General features: G+C 38.4%; 1 protein-coding gene across 5 annotated transcripts in view; it reads left to right on the forward strand.

The window, feature by feature from the left end:
* The first annotated feature begins 1642 nt into the window (after positions 1 to 1642).
* The window catches only part of KLHL8 (kelch like family member 8), a 60889-nt gene continuing 37408 nt past the window's right edge, over positions 1643 to 25123 (forward strand). For 3 of the 5 annotated variants that reach the window (XM_045998256.1, XM_045998255.1, XM_045998259.1), the window contains exon 1: positions 1643 to 1871. The gene's annotated coding sequence lies outside the window, so the exon portion shown is untranslated. Of the gene's footprint in view, positions 1872 to 22273; positions 22316 to 25123 lie in introns of those variants that run through there. The other 2 variants (XM_045998258.1, XM_045998257.1) reach the window with 2 other exon arrangements.

The raw sequence follows: 25123 nt of genomic DNA on the forward strand, positions 1-25123 counted from the left end.
GAATAAATGAAACAAGATGGGATTGGGAGGGAGACAAACCATAAGAGACTCTTAATCTCACAAAACAAACTGAGGGTTGGGGGGGTGGGGGGTGGGGTTAGAGGCATTGGGGAGGGTATGTACTATGGTGAGCGCAGTGAAGTGTGTAAACCTGGCGATTCACAGACCTTTACCCCTGTGGCTAATACTACATTATATGTTAATAAAAAAATTCTATTAGAACATTGTTTTATTAAATATATATTGTATTGCATCATGCTTCCAGACAAATTTTATGAGAATGTGTGTGTGTATACTTTAAAACTGGTCTTGCTCTATTTTTCTAAGGGCATTGACATTAATTTTGCAAAATACAATGCTCTGAAGAAAAGTATTTCCAAATATTAAGGATTATTTCAATTTATTATGTAAAAAAGGTGATTTTTTTAAGAAATGAAATTTCTAATTAAGTAGTCATTTTGGGGTTTTTACATAAGATGTTATTATTTTTATTTTATTTTTAAAAGATCTTATTTATTTGTCAGAGAGAGAGCATGTGAAAGCATAAGAAAGGAGAGTGGCAGGCAGAGGGAAAAGCAGGCTCCCTGCTGAGCAAGGAGCAGGAGGAGGGACTGGATCCCAAGACCTGGGATCATGACCTGAGCTGAAGGCAGAGGCTTAACACTGAGTCACCGAGGCAGTCCAAGATGCTACCATTTTTTTTTTTAAGATTTTATTTATTTATTTGACAGAGATCACAAGCAGGCAGAGAGGCAGGCAGAGAGAGAGAAATGGGGAAACAGGCTCCCCACTGAGCAGAGAGCCCATTGCAACCCTGAGATCATGACCTGAGAGGAAGGCAGAGGCTTAACCCATGGAGCCACCCAGGAGCCCCAGTTCCTACCATTTTTGAAAAACCTCTTTTTCTAGTAAAATCAATACAAACTATGTTTAACATTCATAAACGTACCTAGGGTTGGATTTATTCTGAAGGAGATTGCTAGTGTTGTAAATGCTTGAGATTGTTCTAACAAAAGACACATCAGGAGAACAACATTTAAATTTTTTTCTTTGCTCTCTCTTAATCTCCCACCTCCACATTCCACTGACTTTTATCAAAAAATTGTTTTATTTCAACATTTTTACTAGCAATGGTTTTTGGCAGTGTCTGCTTAGGTCAATTAACTGCTTCCTCAGGTTTGTAAACTGTGCGTCTGTATTTATAAACACGAGCTGCTGTGTATATCCTCTGCAGAGCATGTGGGCAAAGTGACAGGAATAAAAACGGAAGTCTTCCCCCTCCCCCACCATTTTAAAAAAGAGATATAATCCCAAGGAACACTCAGCGCGCAGAAGGGGGAATTGATGGATATAAAACGAAACTAAATTCTGTATGGCCACTTAAGTGCAGAAACGGAGAACTTCAGAGATACTGATGCGGTATGCTACCCAGAACTGTTCCTGAAGACGTCCCCCAGGCCCTGGTCTACCTTCCCCCAGCAGCACAGCACCGCAAGGCCCCGGAGCACTCCCGACGCCCACGAGCGAACCGGGCGGGGGGGGGGGGGGTGCGGCCAGGCGGTGGGGACGGGCCCCCGGAGGAGGTAACCAGAAACCACACCTCCCAGAGTGCAGTGCGCAGGCTCCGGCGCGCGCTCCGCTCGCAGCCCCAGAAGCCGCCGCTCTCCAGGCTGAGCGGTGAGGACGCCAGGCGCCGGCCGGGGCTCTACGGCGCCGCGCAGCAGAGCGCGTGTCCGTCTGGTGCTCGCGCGGGGCTAGTGCGGCGCCGCTGGGTGCTGCGGGAAGGCGCTGGGGTGCGGGAGCCGGGCAGGGCAGCCGCAGCCTTGGCGAGGCCGGCAGGAAGCGAGCGGAGGGACGAGCCGGGGACCGAGGTAACTGCGCTCCTTCCCCGTCGCTCCTCTCTTCCCTTTGTGCGATGCTGTCCGTTCACGCCGAGCCCTCCTTTACCCCAGCCCGAAACCCTAACGCCGCCCGGGCTTGCGCCTCCGGCTCGCGGAAACTCCAGCTCTACGAGCAGTAACTAAAACTCTACAGCTGAGAGGGTTTGGGGCCCATTAAACCGCTGCACGTTTTCCGTCGCTCCGGTTGGCGAGGGCTGGGGGGAACGGGGTCGCTTTTCCCGGAGGAAATCCCCCGCCTCTGGCTCTGTCAGCCGCGTCGGTGGCCCCCCTTGGCTCTCTGCTCTCGGTCCTTCGAAGAGGAGAGGGACAGGCAGGTGTTTGGTGGGGTGCAAGGAATTAGCAGGAGCAGGGCGGACGGCCGGCTTCGGGGCCGGGGGAGGGCGGGCGGCCTGTGGGCGCGCGGCAGGTGGGCTGTCTCCTGGCCCTGCGGCACGGGGACTCGCCGCCCGCCCGGGGCAGGCCTGCCCAGGGGGTTTGTCGCGGGTCCGGGACTGGCCGGCCGGCCGGAGGAGCTCGCTGCCTGTCGGGGACTTGCCTCTCCGTGGGGCTCGCTGCTGGTCGGAATTGCTTTTGTCGGGGGTTTGCTGCCCGCGCCAGGTGTCTCTTTCGCGGTGGTGGAGACCTCGTCGAAGAGTGCCTCCTGGTGTGACACCAGCAACTGCAGTCTCTTTCAGAAGGCGCGGCCGCTCCACGGAGTTTGTTCTACTGCCCCAGAGCCCGCTATTTCTTCCTTCCACTCAGTTATGGGCTGAGTTAATTTGCTGGTTTCTTCAGTAAGGGCTATTAGTCTACAGAGTTGGCAGTTTTCTAGCCCCGGGCTTGTCCTTTACTGGATTTGCACCGTCGTAGCGTTTGCACACCTGGGTGTGAAAAGCGTTTTAGGTATATTCCCGCTGGGCAGGGTTGAATCAGATGACTTTGATGAAATTGAACTATTCTCAGTATTCCTTTTAATCTGCTGTAATGGCGTAACTATTTTTGGCCCTTTATGCTAATGTTACCACTGTGGGTGGTTACCACGTTTGGAAGACACTTTGGGGAAAGCTTGAAAAACCTGGGTTGACACAAGTATGCTATCTACTAGTTGCACTTTTTCGTTTCTATTTGCATTGTTTTTCTTTCTTACAAGTCGATAATTGTTTCATTCTTTCTGTTCTATATGCTCACTCTATGAGGATACCCTTTCTGCATCTCCCTTGAATCCTGACCCCGGCAGAGGTTCCACTTGGGGAAACAGAGAACCTCTGCTTGGCGGTGGCTTTTTTCATTGGCTCCTGCTTTTCCTCCTCCTTCCTACAGGCACCCCCTTTAATTTGTCAGTCAACCCATGACCCGCTTAGACTTTTAGTCCCTTGATATATTGCCATTGCCTTTTAAAATATCAAATAACATGAACATAAATATAAAAAGGAGCCTTAAGATAACTATACTCACATGTGCACTTAGTTTCATATTAACATTTAAAACTAATTCTTTTAGCATTTGGTAAGATTGCTGTTAATGGTTTTTTAAATGATTATATATACTGTAATAATTGCACGTTCTGTGTTCTGGCAGGAAACTTAATTCACAAGGTAATTTTTAGAAAACAATTATTTCCTCATTTGTTAAGAAAATGAGGTGAATTTTGACACATCCGCCCCAGCCCTTTTGCAAAATAGAGTTTATATTTAGGGCAGTTTTAGGTTCACAGCAAAATTGAGTGAAAGGTACAGATTTACTGTATAGGCTCTGCCTCCATATGCCCCCTGACTGGCTCCACATACGCACAGACTCCCCCACCATCAAAATGCCATATAGAAATGGCACATTTGTTAACAATCGATGAGTCTGCATTGACAGATCATTATCACCTAAAGTTTATAGTTTACAGTAGGGTACTGTATATCCTATGCATTTAGACAAATGACACTTTAAAAAAATCAAGAAATTTTAAGAGCTGTAGAGAATGGAAATGAGTATTGTTATTTAAAAAATGTCTTAACGGGGCACCTGTGTGGCTCAGTGGGTTAAGCCGCTGCCTTCGGCTCGGGTCATGATCTCCGGGTCCTGGGATCAAGTCCCACATCGGGCTCTCTGCTCAACAGGGCGCCTGCTTCTCTCTCTCTCTCTCTGTGCCTGCCTCTCTGCCTACTTGTGATCTCTCTCTGTCAAATAAATAAATAAAAATCTTTAAAAAAAATAAAAAAACATCTTACAAGGAATATTTTGAACATCCTAAAAATTAATTTCAAATAGTTTTTGTGTTTTAAAAAATGGATGTTTAAACTTTCAGTTTCTTATATTTACATTTTCAGGAGTTATTTATTTTTGTATATTAAGAATTGAAGAGATGAACAAGAAGGAATGCTTCATAAAATAACAAAATGTCCTTATTTTTCAGTCCTAAAACTCATTAGCTTGACCAACCATTTATTTTTCTGAAAACCATATTTTATGTTAACCAATGAAGCAAAAGGAGATCAAACATTTTAAATACACTAATTGTAGATGCCAAGATATATCTACAATAGAATGTGACCTGTTAGGCTTTCTTTCTTTTTTTTTTTTCCTTTTTAATCTGTTTTCTCTCTCTTGAGGGTTTTTTGTGGAAGCGTCAGGATATAGTAATGTACTAAGTAAGCTCAGTTCTGGAACTAGACAACTCAATTAGAATCCCAAGTCTCCATTTGTTAGCTGTATGACCAGGGCAAGTTATTTTCTGAACCTCCATTTTGTTAGCTGTAAAAGGGAAATGAAAGTATTAATTGTTATAATAATGTAAAGTCATTTTATAAACTGTAATACACTGTAATGTTTATTGATATCACTAGTTACATGTATTTTAAAATGCTGCCAGTGTATTTTCAGGTGAATACTGCTTAAGTAAATACTATCAAACTTTTTTTTTTTTAAGGGCTGTTTTTACATGAGACTTCATTGTTTGGTTATGAATGATTTAGTTGGTTCTTATGAATCAGAGGTAAAATTATGAAAGAGAGTCAAAAGTGCCTTGAGAAAATTTCTGCTTCATCTGTCTGGTTCTTAACCTAGATGTTAACACGCCTATGGGCGTGTCCGTAGTCTTACGGGAGCCTGAACTCCGTATAACTGTACTTTGTGGGGAGAAGACCCATAGCTTTCAACAGCTGTTCAGAAGGGGTTCGTGGACGACCCCAGCAAAGGTTCTAAGAGCTATTAACATAAGTTATCTAGGCAGGCTTCTTTACTAAACATTTTGCAAATTATTATTATTATCTTTAAAGTAGGTTCCACGCCCAGCGTGAAGTTCAACTTAAAAAGAAAAATCCTCAGGGGCACCTGGGTGGCTCAGTGGGTTAAGCCTCTGCCTTCAGCTCAAGTCATGATCTCAGGGTCCTGGCATCAAGCCCTGCATCGAGCTCTCTGTTCAGCAGGGGCCTGCTTCCCCCTCTTTCTCTGCCTCCTACTTATGATCATTCTCTCTGTCAAATAAGTAAATAAATAAAAATAAAAAATTTTTTAAAACCTTCAAACTTACAGTCCTGAGAGCAAGACCTGAACTGGGATCAACAGTTGGATATTTAGCAGAGTGAACCATCCAGGCATCCTTTTCATATTATTTTATAATTAGGAGGTTTTTTTTGAACCACCATGAGTGCCTGTTTTTCTTCCAGAACTAGAGGCTGATATTAATGTTATACTCTGTTCATATGAACAGTAGTGCTGCTGCTTATATATGGAGATGACACCACTCATTATTGACACCATTATTTTTAGGCAAATAGTGTCCATTCCTCCCCACCTGTCTTGATGGGCAATAGAATACTTGGCAAGGAATGATACCCTAATACAATCTAGCATGTTAGAATATTATTTTGAAATACTAAAAGATAATTTGTTTTCCTTAACCTAAAATTTGAATATTTTTTCTTTTCTCAACAGAACACCAAATGCTAAAGAAAATTAAGTATTTTGTCTTACAAACTAGATAATGATATTTATGTAACGTATTTGTTGTTATATGATATTTTCTTCCTATATAGCACAGAGTGTAATGTTTTATTAATTCTTAATTAATGGTTATTTTGACTTTCAGAATTTCTGGTTCAGAAATAAAATTGACAATCTGTTTATGAAGATTAGATTGTAATTTTAGGACAGTGAAGATTAATCTTACTTGCATTTGGCGAATTTTAGAGTTAGGTTAGAGTTCTAAGTTTGGGTTCATTCTTGTAAGAGTTTGGAAGTGAGCTACATCAAACTACCCTGTGTTTCTTATTAGTATTAGGTTGAGCTTTGGGGCTTTACAGTACGAAGCCAGCTTCTCTTCTGGATCAGTTACCAGTAGCATTCATAGGGCTGGAAGAGTATAAGGTGAATGAGGTAATGCAGCACAAACTTAAGAATAAACCATTGCAGGGGTGCATGGGTGGCTCAGTTGGTTAAGGAACTGCCTTTGGCTCAGGTCATGATCCTGGAGTACTGGGATGGAGTCCCACATCAGGCTCCCTGCTCAGCAGGGAGTCTGCTTCTCCCTATGACTCTCTCCTCTCTGATGATTGCTCTCTCACTCTCTCTCTCAAATAAATAAATAATCTTAAAAAAAAGAATAAATCTATGCAGTGGAGTAATGTCTTGTGGTCTTTTTTCTGGAGGTATTTTTTACTTTCCCCTTTAATATTGGTCAGTATTTTCTTTTGTCTTTTTCTTTTTAAAGACTTGATTTTTTTATTTGAGAGAGAGAGTGTGCATGAGAGGGGAGAGGTCAGAGGGAGAAGCAGACCCCCTGCTGAGCAGGGAGCCAGATGTGGGACTCAATCCCAGGACTCCAGGATCATGACCTGAGCCAAAGGCAGTTGCTTACCAACTGAGCCACCCAGGCACCCTTGGTCAGTATTTTCATTCGAACTGCAAAGCTTTTCAAAGCTCAAGTTCCAAAACAATACTTGGGAATTTATGGAATAAAGTAACAGAACTGTGTTTGGCTCTCTAGGTTTGCTTTTTATAAAATTAGTATGAGCCCTATATAAATCTCACAGATCAATTAGAAGTGAATGCCAGCCAGCATTGAGTAATACTTTATGTGTACAAGATAAATCACTATGCTGCATCTTTAGTTATTTTAGTGCTGAGGATTTCTTAATACTTTAATAATGAAAGTTTGAGTTAAATTAATTGGACATAATTAAAAAAGAGGAATCATTTCAGGAAAAATTTTACTTATGGGAAAACTATCATTTTAAGAAGGTCCGTGATTTTATGTGTATTTTCTTACCCTTGAACTTTAAAAAATTAAAAAATGTTTCCTGTATGGGGAGATTATTATTAATACCCCTATTTTAGTTCTTAAAAGTCATTCGTATATACCATACAGAGATATAGTTAATGTCATCTTTAGCCTTGTGGCAAGAATTTTCGCTTTATAGTCAGGCAAGCCTATGTTGAGTCCTGGGCATTGCCACTTAATCACTAGTGACCTTGGGTAGGTTTCTTAGCTTCTCTGAACCTCATTATCTATAGCTGTGAATATAGGAACAGTACTTGTTCAGGTTGTCTGAGGACTGAAAGAAACAAATGTTAAGTATTCAACTCAAATAATAGCAGTTACTTATATGGTTTATGTGCCAATTTATTAACTCATTTAATTCTTATAACAATCCTATAAAGTTGGTACTTTTGTTTTCACATTTTTACAGGTGAAGAAATGGAGGCTAAAGAAAGGTTATATAAATTTACCAAGGTCATAGAGCTAGTAAGTAGATAGTAAGCACTCTAAGCTGACTATAGTCATTTAAAAAAAAAAAATCAAAACAATAGGAAGATAGGGTACTAGAGCCAGTCCTCATCTTTTGCTTTAGTGAAAAATGTACTTGAATGTAGATAATTATAAAGCATATTTTATTTGTTTGCTGGAAAAAATGGAGTACTGTGTTCCTGACCAAGGACTCAGGATCATATAATTTTAAAAAGTGAATTTGTAATAATGTAATTTATGTAATATGTTATATGTAATATAATGTCATCTATTAATGTAAAGTTATTACAAAATTAATAACGTTCATTGATTGAATGTTTATTGTATACTAGATATAGGGTTAAATACTTTATACATTATTACTTCATTTAAGCTCTAAAAAAAAGGTTTTGCTAATTTAAGTGGTCTCTACCCCTGACATGGGATTCAAACTCACAACCCCAAGATCAAGAGTTGCATTTTCTTTCAACTGAGGTAGCCAGGCACCCCCTAATATTAGTTTATTTAAACTTCACAACAACCTTATAAGAAAGCTGAGGCTCAGAGTGATTTTAAGTGACTTGTCCAAGGCTAATAGCTAATAGAGAATCCCAAAGCTGTCTGATCATAAGTCTTCTGTTAATCGCTAGTTTATGTGCCCTGTTAGATATGGCTAACAGATTTCTCTAAAAATCAAGGCAAACAGGGTACCTGGGTAGCTCAGTCAGATAAGTGTTAGATTCTTGATTTCACCTCAGCTCATGATCTCAGGATTATGGATGGAGCCTGCTTGGGGTGCTGTGCTCAGTGGGGAATCTGCTTGAGATTCTCTCTCTCTCCGCCTTTTGCCCTTCCCCACTGCATGCATGTGTGCTCTCACTCTCTCTCAAATAAATAAATCTTTAGAGGGGCCTAGGTGGCTCAGTTGGTTAAGCGTCTGCCTTTGGCTCAGGTCATAATCCCAGAGTCCTGGGACCAAGTCCCACACCTGCTTCTCCCTCTCCCTTTGCCCCTCCCCCTGCTCATTCTCTATGTCTGTCTCAAATAAATAAATTAAATCTTAATAAATCTTAAATATAGATATATAAAATAATAAGATAACAACTTAGGAATTTTATTTTTTTAAGATTATTTATTTATTTGACAAGAGAGAGAGATAGCAAGAGAGGGAATACAAGCAGGGGGAGTCGGAGAGGGAGAAGCAGGCCCCCACTGAGCAGGAGCCTAATGCAGGTCTTGATCTCAGGACCCTGGGATCATGACCTGAGCCGAAGGCAGATGCTTAGCGACTGAGCCACTGAGGAGCCCCAGGAATTTTAAACAGAAAAAAAAATATTCTTATATTTTAGAAGTAAACAGTGATTACCTAAAACTAGGGTTTTATAGGCCAAACTCAGCTTGCTCTCACTTCTATAAATAAAGTTTTATTGGAGCACAGTCACACTTATTTCTTTACGTATTGTCTCTGGCTACTTTCATACTACTATGGCATAGTCGAGTGGTCATGAAAGAGACTATATGGCCCACAAAGCCTAGAAAGTTTACTGTTTGGCCCTTCACAGAAAATAATTACTGATCCATGACTTATTAATCCTGTTCTTTTATAAATGAAGAAACAAATTTGGAGAGATGAGGTAACTTTGCAAAAATGTAACTAGTTAAAATCCAATTATCCTGATACTTAAGTCACTGTTTTATCTGGTATACCATACTACCTCTTTTTATTTTTTTATTTTTATTTTATTTTTAAGATTTATTCTAGAGAGAGAAAGTGAGAGTACACAAGTGGGAGGGGCAGAGGAAGAGGGAGAGAGAATCTCAAGCAGACTCTGCTGAGCGTGGAGCCGGTCACTGAGCTCTGTCTCATAACCCTGAGATCACGACTTTAGCCAAAATCAAGAGTCAGACACTTAACTGACTGTGCCACCCAGGCACACCCCTATTTTTATTTTTTAAAGTTTTAATTTATTCATTGACATCCTCTACACTGAACATTGGGCTTGAACTAATAACCTCAAGATCAAGAGTCACATGCTCTTCGAGACTGAGCCAGCCAGGTGCCCCATACTATCTCTTTTTAAGTTCTATAAAATCAATAACTGTATCTTATGATATTACATAAGGGACATTAAAGCATTACAAAATGTTTATGACCTAAAAGAATATTTAACCTAGCTAAAACAGGTACTGTAGCTGTAATAACAGTAAATATTTAGTCATTTCCCTTTCATTCTTAGAATTTGAAGAACTTTGGGGAATATACTGTATATGCCCCATTCTGTAAATTTCTGTGACCCACTTTAAATTTAGGTTTTCTTATTTTCCTCCACAGATTTTTCTGTAATAAATAGAGACTTTTGGAATCATTTCATTAATTGATTCCAAAACAGCAGTTGCTATTGGAACCATACTGTGGTTGGAAACCACCACATATGCATCTTTATAAAATAGAGATCATAAGATCTTGTATCCAGTTTTCTTTCTCCGTGCTTTTACATTATTCATAGAATTTTTAAACATTATTCATGAATTTTTTTTTTTTTAAGCGTTGAGGTGCTATGATCTGATTTGAATTTGGGAATAAGTGGCAGCAGTAGGAAGGATGCACTGGTGAGAGAACAGGCTGTTGGGAGGCTATACTTATAGCTGTGAGATGATGGGGCCTGGGACTAAAGTGAATTTGCTGGAGAAGCAGGGCCAACAATATGAGAGGAATTGAGGAAGTAGAATGTATGAAGCTTTGTTATAGTTGGGTAGAGTGGTATGGGAATTTTGAGTACATGGGAGCTTTTACATTCAGTGGGGAGTCTTGATCATCCAGGCTAGTTTGGGTTCTCCCATAATATCCAGCATTACTCTTTACTCTTGCCTTTACCACATTATTATTATTATCTGTTTTGTCTCAACTGGGTAATTCAAGCTCATTAATTGTAGGAATTATGTCATGTCTTAATCATCTTTTTTTAGGGAAGACTTATCTTAGATAACCTTTTTTAAAGATGAGATTACTTTTGTGTATACATTTTTTTTTAAAGGAAAATAATAGAGATAGAGAGGTTAAGGTGTTCCGAAATTTCTTCACATTTAGGATCTGATTGTTTCGAAGCAGTTTTTATCTCAGAGTCATTCGTGTTCTTGTTTTGTTTTGTTTTCATACAACATAATCTCCTACTGCCCCTAGTGGATAGATGGTGCAGCCTTTAAATGTGTTCTGTCATCATTCTTCCACTTTTGTCACCAGTCTTCCAATTTTGATGCAGATATTTACTTACTTGATATTTTGTGATACACATTCTTTTTGCCTGTATCCTCATAGCAAAATATAACACCCTCATCTATTGTGAATATCTAACTTTCTGAGGCTTCTGAAGTAGTGCTTCTCTTTGTGGTGAAAGACCAGTTTGTGAACTGAAATTTTTATAAAAGACAACAAAACTAATTACTAGAAAAATTAAATGGATTCACAAAATATAAACTTCAATTTTTCAAAATATAAACTTCGATTTTCCAGATTCAAAGGGCATCAGTTTATTCTGTCAAATATAAATTTCCTGTAAGAGTTTCTAAACACTCCATTTTTTTACTTACCTCATTGCAGACCTGTTAAAAAAAAAATGTGGACCAGACTCACTTTGAATAGCACTACTATAAAGCACTTATTTGAGGCTCAGTGGGTTAAAGCCTCTGCCTTTGGCTCAGGTCATGATCTCAGGGTCCTGGGATCAAGCTCTGTGTTGGGCTCTCTGCTCAGCAGGGAGCCTGCTTGCCTTCCTCTCTCTCTGCCTGCCTCTCTGCCTACTTGTGATCTCTGTCTGTCAAATGAATAAATCAAATCCTTGAAAAAAAAAAAGCACTTGTTTGTTGCTTTTCATATTCCTCTTTGAATTAACATAACCTGGGGTATATAAGATGTGATGACTGACTGATTAAATGAATGTATTGTAAGACAAGTGGTATTTCCCCTTAACACTGACAATATTTCTATTTTTTATTGTAATTTCTTGAAATGTGATTATAAAACTATATGATTTACGTACATATACAGTATGTATATGTATGTGTGTGTTGGTTTATGTAATTACCTTCTGAAAATGAAAGGAAGTTTCCACACTCCTAGGAGAAGACTAATTCTTTTTTTTTTTTTTTTAAAGATTTTATTTATTCATTTGACAGACAGATTTCAAGTAGGGAGAGAGGAGGAAGCAGGCTCCCTGCTGAGCAGAGAACCCGATGCGGGGCTCGATCCCAGGACCCTGGGATCATGACCTGAGCCGAAGGCAGAGGCTTTAACCCACTGAGCCACCCAGGCGCCCCGAGAAGACTAATTCTTGTGTAGCCATGCTAACAGCAGTTTTAAAACTGGCTTGAGTGACTTACTGAGTAAATGACAGTTCTTTAGAATTGTCCATGTAGTCAATCAACAACAACCTGCTATAATGAACAGGATTTTGCAAGCCAGCCAGTCAATGGTAGCCCTTCCAGTAACCATATTTTGAAGCTGCTGAAAATCCACCAATGCCTGGACTCCAGTTTCCTCCTAAACCCAATATAAAATTAGCAGTCTACTGTACTAAGAGGGGCTGTGCCTGACAAGCATAGCTTTCTCTAAGTAAGTAATTATTATCTAGCTTTGTGTTTTTTGTTTCATTTCAGATATTGAATGGGAATTATCTTTTCACACATAGAAACAATTTATTGGTCAATTTATTTTTTGGTAGGTATATAATTTTGATTCAAATAATTACTATCTGTTATCTTTAGGTACACTCCTGTGACTTCTGTGACATTCTTAAAACTAATAAGTAATAGAGTCCATACTTAGGTAAAATTCAAGTCTTTTAAAAATTTTTTTATTTTTTAGGGGTGCCTAGGTGGTACAGTTGGTTAAGTGTCCCAGCTTTTGGTTTTGGCTTGGTTTTGGCTTAGGTTGTGACCTCAGGGTTGTGGGACAAAGGCCTACATGGGGCTCCATGCTTTGTGTGGAGCCTGCTTAAGATTCTTTCTCCCTCTGCCCCTCCACTCTTCTAAAAATAATAAATCTTTAAAAATAAAATAAAATTTTTTTACTACTTAATGCTAGACTTCCCAATGATTATGGCTATAAATTATGTAATCCAGTTCAAACAAATGATTATGGTAGTGAAATGTTAATAGTTGGCTTTATTAATAAAGCAGATTCCAAAATAGAAATAACTTACAAAGTATTCAATGCAGTGAAAATGTTTATAGTCTCTAGAAATGACACTAGTATTTAATGAGCAGACTTTGTTAACAATTGTATATAATATATGGTAATGCTAAGAAAAACAGGTTTTAAATCACAGCACTAAATTGTTAGACATCATATATACCTTGACTAAGTAGTAACTACTGTAACTGTAATCCAGTTTGTCAAACAGCAGCTTCTCCTTTGGTTATTGGCATAGTGTATTTTCTTTTGGACTGCTTGATTCAAAATTTAAAATCTCGATTCTTTGCTTTTGTAAATAGAAATGAAATAATGAGTATAGCCTATCAGATACTGTATAGAATGTAATATTTTGTATCATCTTAAAATCTTCATCTAACTAAATCATAGAAAGTACAAACTACAGTTATTTTAAAGAAGAATGAATCTAGACTTTCTAGAACAGGAGGTTGGGAAGATGACAGAGTAGGAGAATTCTGCACACCCCTCTTATGGAAACATAAGGGTGAAACTACGTAAAGTGCAACTCCCTTTGAAAATGACCTGAGGACTAACAGAATAGCTCTTCCACAGCTTAAGACATAAAGAAAAGATCACATTGAGAAGGGTAGGAAGGGCAGGGATGTGGCTGGAACCAAACCTCTGCACAGTGGAAGGGATATCACAAGGAGGTCCTCCTTGAGGAATGAAGAGATCAAGCCCCACACTGGGTACCCCACACCCTGGAGATCTGTACTGAGAAACTGAGCCTCCATAACATCTGGCTTTGAAAATCAGCCTGGTGGTGGGTATTAAGGAGGGCACATATTGCATGGAGCACTGAGTGTGGTACATAAACAGTGACTCTTGGAACACTGAAAAAATTAAATTAAAAAAAAAAGAGAAAGAAAATCAGCAGGGCTTATCTGTAGGAGAACTGGAGGGCTATAGGGAACAGAGACTCTCCTTTTAAAGGGCCAGCACCTATATTACTCTCTTTGAGACCCAGCACAGAGACAGCAGTTTGAAAAATGTTTAGCATATATGTGAAGGAGATTTATTGACTAATTTTAGTGAATGTGCTGGAGAGGTTGAGATCTGTAAGAACTTTCTCTGAGAGTGAAAGTGCTGGCAGGTATCATTTTTCTTGCCCACACCCCCCCGCCCCCTTCAGCCTAACTGGCCCAAAGCTGGTGGGAGTCAGTTCTGATACTATCTACTTACACTGCTAGTACTGCTCCTCTGTCCAACATTCTCTTATGGATCTACCTCCCCTGCCTCCAATCTGCAGGTGTACCTCTAAAGCAGCTTCCACCCTGCCATACCTAGTAGGCAGCCTTAGTGTCTTCCCCCTTCCCCCAAAGCAATTACTGCCCCCTCATACCCAGCAGGCAGCTCTTCCCAAGCGATTCCTGCCCACCAGCACTCCCACAACAGTTGCAGCTAAGTCTCTAGTCATCTGTACCAGGGGCTAACCCTACCCACCAGCATGCCCATAGTAGCTGCAGCCAGGCCATTCAGCCAGCTGTACTAGGGGCCAGCCCTGTTCATCAGTGTGTCCATGGTAGTTGAGGCTGGTCATTGTACTCATCCGGGTGGGGGCCAGCCCACCCACCAGTGTACTTGCAGCAGTCATGGCCCAGTAACAATAAGAGGGCACATGCAGCCCACACAGGTGACACCCCTGGAGTGCCTGGTTCTGGTGACCAGGGGTGGGATTGTTCTACTAGGCCACATAAGAAGCCCTCCACCCAAGTCCACTACTTTCAAGACAGGAAGACCTATCTGACTCACTTGACACAGACAGACAACATAAGGGGAGAGAGGAATATGTTTAAAAAAAAAAAGAGAGAGAGAGAGAGAGAGAGAGAAACCTCAGAAAAAGAACTAAGTGAAACAGGTGAGCAATCTACCTGATACAGAATTCAAAATAATGGTCATAAACATGCTTGCCAGATTTGAGAGAAGAATAAATGAATTGAGTGAGGATTTCAACAGAGAATATAAGAAACAACCAATCAGAGCTGAAGGGTATAATAACTGAAATAAAGAAGATGCTAGAGGAAATCAATAGCAGATTAGAAGATGCAGAAGAATGGGTCAGTGGTGTGGAAGGTAGAGGAGTGGAAATCATCCAAGTTGAACAGCAAATAAATGATTGAATGAATGAATGAACAAATGTTAAGGGATCTCTGGACAATATAATGCATACTGACATTTGCATTATAGGGGCTCCAGAAAGCAAAGAGAGAGAGAAAGTGGCAGAGAATTTATTTGTAGGAATGATTGCTGAAAAATTCTCCAACCTGAGGAAGGAAACAGGCATCCAGGTCCAGGAAGTACAAAGAACCCTAAACTTGATGATCCCAAAGAGGTCCACACCAAGACATATACTAATTAAAACATCGAAAGTTAAAAATAAAGAGAGTTTTAAAAGCAAGAGAAAAGCAACTCGTTACATGCAAGGGAAACCTAAGGCCATCAGTTGATTTTTTAGCAGAAACTCTTGAGGCCATAAGAGAGTAGCATGGTATATTCAAAGTGCTAAAAGAAAAAACCTATAACCAAGAATATGCTACCCAGCAAGATCATTCAGAACTGAAAGAGAGTTAAAGAGTTTCCCAAACAAAATTTGGAATTCATTACCACTAAATTGGCCTTACAGGAAATTTTAAAGGGAATTTTTAAGTGGAAAAAAGGCCAAAGCTAGAAATAAGAAAATCATGAAAAGAAAAAAATTCCACCAGTAAAGTCAAACATATGGTAAATATAGTAGTTCAGTCACTTACAATGCTAGTATGAAGGTTATAAGATAAAAGTATTAAAATTAGTTATATCTACAGTAATTAGTAAAGAGATACACAAATTTAAGACATGTGAAATATGACACTCTAAGTATAAAACATGGAAGGGGGAGAATAAAAGTATAGTGGTTTTAGAGTGGGTTCAAACTTAAGTGACTATCAACTTAAAATAGACCACTATATGCACAGGATGTTAAATATGAACTTCAAGGTAACCACAAATCAGAATCCTATAATGCATACACTAAAGATAAAGGAATCCAGTGATACAACTGAAGAATGTCATTGAATCACAAGGGAAGAAAGCAAGAGAAGAATGAAACAGTGAAGAATTATAAAAACAACCAGAAAACAATAAAATGTACATAATAAGTACAACAATAAGTATAAATCTATCAGGAGTCATTTATTTTTTTCTTAAGATTTTATTTACTGAGAGTGCTCATGTGCAAATTGGGGAAGGAGCAGAGGGAAGGAGAGGGACAGGCAGACTCCATGCTGAGCACAGAGCCTAACATAGGGCTTGATCTCATGACCCCGAGATCATGAACTGAACTGAAACCAAGAGTTGGCTGCTCAACCTGCTGAGCCACCCAGGCGCCCCATCCGTAGTTATTTTAAATGGAAATGAACTAAATGCTCCATAAAGACATAGGGTGACTGAATAATGAGTCAAGACTGATCTATATGCTACAAGAGACTCACTTCAGATGTGAAGATGCATACAGACTGAAAGTGAAGGGATGCAAAAAGATACTCCACGTATGGGCACCTTCCAGTCTCTCTTTCAAATCTTTTTTTTTTTTCCTTAAGATTTATTTATTTATTTTAGAGAGAGAGTGTGTAAGCAAGGGGAGGGGGAAGGGAAGAAGGTGAAAAGTAGACTCCCCATGAGTGCAGAGCCCCATGTGGGGCTCAGTCTCACAACTCTGAGATCATGATTTGAGCTGAAACCAAGATTTGAATGCCTAACTGGCTGGGCCACCAAGGCACTCCTCAAATAAATTAATCTTAAAAAAAAAAAAAAAAATATATATATATATATATATATATATATATTCTGTGTAAATGGACGTTAAAGGAAAGCTGGAGTAGCAATTCTTTTTTTTTAGGAGTAGCAATTCTTATATCAAACAAAATAGACTTTAAAACAAAGACTGTAACGAGACAGAGAAGAGTATTACATAATGATAAATCAATCCAACAAGAAGATATAATAATTATGAATATCTATGCATCCAACATAGGATCACTTAAATATGTAAAGCAAATATTAACATACATAAAAGGAGAAGTTGACAGTATACAATAAGAGTAGGGAATTTTAAAACCCTACTCACATCAGGGGACAGATCATCTACATAAGGAAACAGTGGTTTTGAAAAACAAATTAGACCAGATGGTCTTAACATATATACACACAACATTCCATCCAAAAAGGGCAGAGTCACATTCTTTAAAAGTGCACATGGAACATTTTCCAGGATGGATCATGTTAGGTTACAAAACAATTATCAATATACTTAAGAAGGTTGCAATCATCAAGCATCTTTTCTTACCATATGGTATGAAACTAGAAATTAATTACAAAAAAACCTGCTTGCAAAAACATAAACATGGATGCTGAACAACCTGCTACTAAACAACTAGTGAGTCAATGAAGAAATCAAAAAGGGAATTAAAAAATACCTGGAGACAAATGAAAATGGAAGCCACAATGCAAATTCTCTTGTATGTGGCGAAGGCCTATTTCAAGAAACGAGAAAAGTCTAAACAATGTGACCTTATACCTAAAGGATCTAGAAGAAGAACAAAGCCCAAAATTAGTAGAAGAAAAAAAAATAACAAAGATCAGAGCAGAAATAAATGAAATAGAGACTTATTTTGTTGTTATTGTTTAGAGATTTTATTTGACAGATACAGCGAGAGAGGGAACACAGGGGAAGTAGGAGAGGAAGAAGCAGATTTCCTGCTGAGCAGGGAGCCTCATGCGGGGAGCAATCCCAGGACTCTGGGATCCTGACTTGAGCTGAAGGCAGACACTTAACGACTGAGCCACCCAGGGGCCCTTGAAATAGAGACCTTAAAAAATGGTAGAAATGATCAATGAAACTAAGAACTGGTTCTTTGAAAACATAAAGAAAAAAGAGGACTCAAGTATTTAAAATCAAAAATGAAAAAGAAGTTACAACCAATACCACAGAAGTACAAAGGACTGTAATAGACCACTATGAAAACAAATTGGACAACTTGAAGAAATGGATAATTTCTAGAAGCATAATCTTCCAAGACTGAATTAGGAAGGAATAGAAATCTGAACAGACTGGTTGCTAGTAACAAAATTGAATTGGTTATCAAACTCCTAATGAACAGAAGTCCAAGACCAGGTGGTTTCCCAAACACCTGAATTCTACCAAATGTTTGAAGAAGAATTAGTACCTATTCTTATCAGATTATTCAAAAAAACAGAAGAGGAAGGAGTACTTCCAAATTTATTTTACCAAGACAGAGACTCCGTAAAAAAAGAAATCATAGGCCAGTAACTCTGATGAACATAGATGCAAAAGTCCTCAATAAAATATTAGCAAACCAAATTCAACATTACATTAAAGGGATTGTTCACCATAATTAAGTGAGATTTTTTCCAGGGATACAAGAATGGTTCAATATTCACTACTCAATCAATGTAATATATCACATTAACAAGAGGAAAGATAAAAATCGTGTGATCATATCAATAGATGCAGAAAGAGCATTTAACAAAATGCAATATTCATTCATGATAAAAACTCAACAAGGTGGGTTTAGAGGGAACAGATCTTAATATAATAAAGGCCATATATGAAAAACAAGGAGAGAACCTAGATAGACATTTGTCCAAAGAAGACAGATGGTCAAGGGCACATTAAAAGAGCTCAATATTATTAGCTATCAGAAAGATGCAAATTAAAACTGCAATGCAGCATCACCTCATAACTGTCAGAATGGCTATTATCAAAAAGACAAGAAATAAGAGGCTCCTGGATGGTGCAGTTGGTTAAGTGTGTGACTCTTAGTTTTGGCTAAGGTTGTGATCTTAGCATTATGAGATTGAGCCCCTCTTTGGGCTCCACACTGAGCACAGAGTCTGTTTGGGACTCTCTGTCCTTCTCTCTCTGCCCCTCCCAACCCCATGTACACACATGTGCTTTCTCTCTAAAATAAATAAATCTTAAAAAAAAAAAGGTTTTGTAAGGTTATGAAGAAAAGAGAAGTCTTATGCACTGTTGGTAATTTAAATTGGTACAGCCACTATGAAGAACAGTATGGAGGTTCCGTAAAAAATGAAAAATGGAAATACCTATGGAGCACTATGTTTATTGCAGCATTATTTACAATAACCATGATATGGAAGCAGTCCTATTGTCTATCAACAGCGAGTGAATAAAGATGTGGTATAAGTACAGTAGAATATTACTCAACCTTAAAAAAGAACAAAATCTCGGGCACCTGGGTGGCTCAGTGGGTTAAGCCGCTGCCTTCAGCTCAGGTCATGATCTCAGGGTCCTGGGATCGAGTCCCACATCGGGCTCTCTGCTCAGCGGAGAGCCTGCTTCCCTTCCCCTCTCTCTGCCTGCCTCTCTTATGATTTCTCTCTGTCAAATAAATAAATAAAATCTTTAAAAAAAAAGAACAAAATTTCGCCATTTGTGACAACATGGATAGACCTAGAGGATATTATGGTAAGTATAATCAATTAGGAAAAAACATATACCATATGATTTCATTTATTTTGGGAATTGAAAAAACAAATGAACAAACAAAAACCTAAAGAGACTCTTAAATACAGAGAACAAGATAGTGGTTGCCAGAGGTAAGGTTGGGAGCAGGGAATTGGTAAAATAGGTGAAGGGAATCAAGAGGTACAAATTTCCAGTTATAAAATAAATCACAGGAATGAAAAGTATAGTATAGGGAATATGGTCAATAATGTAATAACTTTGCGTGGCATATGGTAACTACACTTACTGTGGTGAGCATTGCATAATGTGTAGAACTGTTGAATCACTATATTGTGCACCTGAAATATAATATGTATGCCAACTATACTTCGGTTAAAAAAACAACAACAAAAGAATGGGTCTAAGACTACCATTGCGCCCTGTAGTAGGTACTGCATCAGTGTCATTTGGAGTTCCTCTTTCTACTTAGTACCGTTCTGACTAATGTGTAGTATAAAAGCCACTCTGAGACTGAAGCTATGAGAACAATACAGTATGAGTTAATGCAATGTTGTATGCAATGGTATTATATATTGATAGTACATGCTAATATGTGATACAGATTATAAGTACAAAGAAATTAGAAAAAGGAGAACAGAGTGTCTTAACATAGTATCATTATCCTTTTGCGGGAAGCTTTGTTTTCTGAAATTCATTGTAAGTTGTGTTTAAATGTAAAAACATATTAGTTTCATTATGTATTCTCTGCACTGAACCAGTAAAAGCTATCTGCTTCTGGTTGAAATACTTTTTTCTTCAGAACTTATTTTGTTGATTGGGAATGACTTTGCTAGCACTTAAGAGGAACACCGAAAAAAAAAAATGGTCTCATTTTCTGTCTGCTTCAGTGTCAAAATACACTATATGGTATGATAGAAACAGACTTCCGTGTATCATCTTTTTTTCTTTTTTAAAATTTCTTAATGTATTTGGGAAGGGGGAGTATTTTATTTTTTTCTTCATAAGGGTCAGGACCTCAGATACATTTTTAAAAATACTTTGGGTTAGATTGAGTTTTACTTTTACTTAATACAGTCTTTATGAGTCCGCAAATCTGTGAAGTTCGGTAGAGGAGTGAAATGTCCGGGTAAATACTCTTTTCCCAATCTTGTCTTCCTGTTTTATTTATATATGATAAATTTGTTTAAAAAGTTGAGGACAGGGGCGCCTGGGTGGCTCAGTGGGTTAAGCCTCTGCTTTCGGCTCAGGTCATGATTCCACGGTCCTGGGATCAAGCCCCACATCGGGCTCTCTGCTCAGTGGGGAGCCTGCTTCCCCCTCTCTCTCTATCTGCTGCTCTGCCTCCTTGTGATCTCTCTCTCTCTCTGTCAAATAAATAAAATTTAAAAAAAAAAGTTGAGGACAGACATTGCGTTCTTTGAACAGACCATTTTAAGAGAATTCGGTATAGAATTTTTTTTTTTAATTTTTATTTATTTTTTTTTTTTTTTTTCAGCATAACAGTATTCATTGTTTTTGCACAACACCCAGTGCTGGTATAGAAATTTTTGAGCTGTTGTGTCTTGCCCAAATCTGATATCAATATAAAAATATCTTGATAAAGATGAATAATCATGCCCTTTTCATAGAACAATCCTCTGACGAAGGAAATAGTTTTGAGACAACAGTAATAAGTAAAGCCTTTTACTAAATGTTGGTTTGATATAAGGGAAAATGTGTATAATAGTTTTGAATTGTATGTATGTAAACAGTGAAATTTAGAAGTAATGTATTAGTAATGCTTGCCATCCTAATACTTAAGACTCTAAGGCACAAAATATGGTATGATGAAAGTTCTAGATGAAAGAAGACGACTCGATAGCTTAACCAAAAATGAAGAGTTGACTCAGTTCTTTTATATTGGGGGGGAAAAACATACAGCCCACAAAATTCATATTGACTTATCACTTATGACCCAGGCTTATGTGGGCAAGATACATAGATATCATTAAGATACATTTCTCTAAGAGTTAACACTCTATTAAGTAGACAAGTCTAGAATACAAAAGGAATGAAGTTAGAGGAATACATTGTACTATATGGGTTCATAGAAAGTTGATCACACCCCACTGGGAGAATTTAGAGAAGGCTTCATGCAATTCAGAAACATTTAAGTTGGGCCTACACATTATTCCCTTGGAAGAAATAGCTTGAATAAAACAAATTTTTTGTAAAGATTTTATTTATTTATTTATTTGTTTGACACACAGAGATTACAAGTAGGCAGAGAGGCAGGCAGAGAGAGAAGGGGAAGCAGGCTCCCTGCTCAGCAAAGAGCCCGATGCGGGGCTCAGTCCCAGGACCCTGGGATCATGACCTGAGGCGAAGGCAGAGGCTTTAACCCACTGAGCCACCCAGGTGCCCCTTGAATAAAAAATTTTAAAAAAGAAAAGAAATAGCTTGAGTACTTGCACATATATTTGAGAAAAATGGAATAGTGATGTCTGACTTAATAGAAAAAGAATGGGCTTAATCAGAGCTGAATTGAAATCCTAGCTCCCATGTTCCACTGTGTCGCTTTGGGCAAGTCTGGGATGTTTAGGCCATCTATAATGTATTCAAGATGCTTAAATGAGAAAGTTTATATAAGATTTCTGACAAAATATGTGACACATAATGGTTTAGTGAGTAGCCTTTCCCCCGACTTTCCCCTACTTTATGTCAAAATTAATGGAGGAAAAGACTAGAAGATAAGTTGGAATCAGAACAATGAATGCCAGGATAAGCAGTTTGAACTACATACATCAGTTTGAAATTGACACTGAAAGCTAGATAAGTCTGGCACATTGCCCATAATAGATGTTTAGGGATGATAGGGGCATGGTGATTGGTTAATGGGGTTTATTAAAACCCAGGCAAGATTTGTACATTTCAAAGTATGGTAGTCCCCCCACCCCTCCTTTATCCATGGCTTCATTTTCTGCCATTTCAGTTTTGTGAGGTCGCCTGCTGTTCAGAAGCAGTTGATCCTGCTGACGTGTCATCAGGTTAGTTGTAGCCTAACAATATGTTTTAATGCCTGTGTCATTTATCTCACTTCATCTTGTGTAGGCGTTCTGTCATCTCACATCAAAGAATTGTGGGTATAGTACAATAAGATACTTTGAGAGACACATTCACATAACTTTTATTACCGTATATTATTATCATTGTTTTATGTTTGTTGTTGTTACTCTTTTACTGTGTCTAACATACGCTAAACTTCATCATAGGTGTGTATGTATGTTCATCAAAGATATTGGCCTGTAGTTTTCTTTTTCTTGTAGTGTCTCTTTTTGGTGTCGGGACAATGCTGGCCATTTAGAATAAATTTGAAAGCTTTCCTTTCTCTTCTATTTTTGGAATAGTTTGAGAAGAATAGGTACTAATTCTTTAAATATTTGGTGGAAAACAGCTCTGAAACCATCTGGTCCTGGTCTTTGTTTTTTGGGGAGCTTTTTGATTACCGATTTAATTTGATTGCCAGTAGTCAATCTATGCAAATTTTATAATACTCCCTGATTCACCTTTGCAAGGTTATGTTTCTAGGAATTTATCCATTTCTTATAGGTTGTTCTTGTTTGTTGGCATATAATTTTTCCTAATATTCTCTTACAATCCTTTGAATGTCTGTGGTGTTAGTTATTTCTCCTTCATTTCTGATTTTACTTGCTGCTGCTTTTTTCTTTTTTGGTAAGTCTGGCTAAGGGTTTATAAATTTTATTGATTTTTTCAAAGAACCAACTACTGGTTTTATTGATTTTGGGGGGTGGGCTTCTATTTCATTTCTGCTCTAGTCATTATTATTTCCTTCCTTTTACTGGTTTGGGGCTTTGTTCTTCTTTTTCTAGTTCCTTTAGGTGAAAGGTTAGGTTTTTTATTTGTGATTTTTCTTGCTTCTTGAGGTAAACCTATACAGCTATAATCTTCCTTCTTAGAATGGTTTCTGTTGCATCCCAAAGATTTTGGACCATTGTGTTTTTATTTTCATTTGCCTTTGTTTTGTTTTGCTTTGCTTTGCTAATTTAATAACCAGTAACAAAATTATACAGAGAATGCCTGTACAAAACAACACAATAGAGGCTCAGAGATTGTGGTGTTCTCTCATGCAAGGCTGAAGATTTGTCTCTGGTATTTGGAATTTAGGTGCAGTTTTTGTTTTTGGATGGACCACTGGGTGTGTGACGTGGTCCATGCTTTTAACGAGATATGACAGAAGAATGGCCACTTGGCCTAGGTAGTAGTAGATGAAGTGTTTGGTTTCATGTGCTGCATAACTACTGAAATTTCTCCCCACGATGCTGTGCAAGGTGGGATTTACTTCTTGTTAAACTCCTTAATGTGGGCTGTAGTGTCCTTCCCTATATTCAGTGTCTGAGCAGCACACTCCACTGAGTACTGTTGCATCTCCTCTGACATCCTGGCAGTTTTGATTACACACTTTCAGTAAGCACATAGTTATGGAGGAGCAGGGGTAGTGACTGCTAGTGGCCTCTTGGGGGAGAGGCTGGTGACACTCACAACTTGTGGGAGCTACCGTGCTATTGAAGCCATGGCATCTAAAGAGCTCTATGACAGCTGCTGCCGTCTAGTCTGTCTCTATGTACTTTGTGATTTCCTCTTTGATTTCTAGATTAGGCCATTCATTATTCCATTGTTTTGGGATGGAATGTTCTGAATACATCCGAATGTTTGGGAATGGAATGTTCTGAATACATCTATCTGATCCAGTGGGTCATTCAAAGCCACTGTTGCCTTGTTGATTTTCTGTCTGGATGATCTGTCCATTAATATAAGTAAGGGTCTTTGAATCCCCTACTATTAATGTGTTACTGAAATTCTTTATGTCTGTTAATAGTTTATGTATTTAAATGATTTCATGTTGGGTGCATAAATATAATTGTTACATCCTCTTGTTGTGTTGTAGCTGTTTATCATTATGTAGTTTCCCTTGTCTCTTGTCACAGTCTTTGTTTTAAAGTTTATTTTGTTCAATATAAATATTGCTACCCACCTTTGTTTTCATTTTTAAAAACCTTAAAATTCAATTCAATTTAATTAACATAGCATTTTATTAGTTTCAGAGGTAGAATTTAGAGATTTATCAGTTGCATATAACAAACACCCAGTGCTCATTCCATCAAGTGCCCTCCTTAATACCCATCATCCAGTTACCCTCTCCCCTAACCCACCTCCCCTCCAGCAACCCTTAGTTTGTTTCCTAAGATTAGGAGTCTCTTATGGTTTGTCTCGCTCTCTGGTTTTGTTTTGTTTCATTTTTCCTTCTTTTCCCCTATGATCCTCTGCCTTATTTCTTAAAATCCACATATCAGTGAGATCATCTGATAATTGTCTTTCTCTGATTAACTTATTTTGCTTAGCATAATACCCTCTAGTTCCATCCATATCATTGCAAATGGCAAGATTTCATTCTTTTTGATGACTGTGTAATATTCCGTGTGTGTGTGTGTGTGTACACACACATACACACACATCACATCTTTATCCATCTGTTAATGGACATCTGGGCTCTTTCCATCTTTTGGCCATTGTGGACATTCCCAGCTCTGTAAAAACAGAAAGTAAAAACTTCCGTTTGTATGATAAATGTTTTTTCATCTCTTCACTTTGTCTTAGTGTGTCTTTAGATCTGAAGTGAGTGTTTTGTAGGCAGTGTATTGATGGATCTTGCTTTTCTATCCATTCAGTCACCCTGTGTCTTTTGATCACAGCATTTAGTTCATTTATATGCAAAGTAATTATTGATAGATTTGGACTTATTGCCATTTTGTTACTTTATATGGTTGTTTTTGTAG

This window comes from Meles meles, chromosome 2, assembly GCF_922984935.1.
Source record: "Meles meles chromosome 2, mMelMel3.1 paternal haplotype, whole genome shotgun sequence".
Lineage (NCBI taxonomy): Eukaryota > Metazoa > Chordata > Mammalia > Carnivora > Mustelidae > Meles > Meles meles.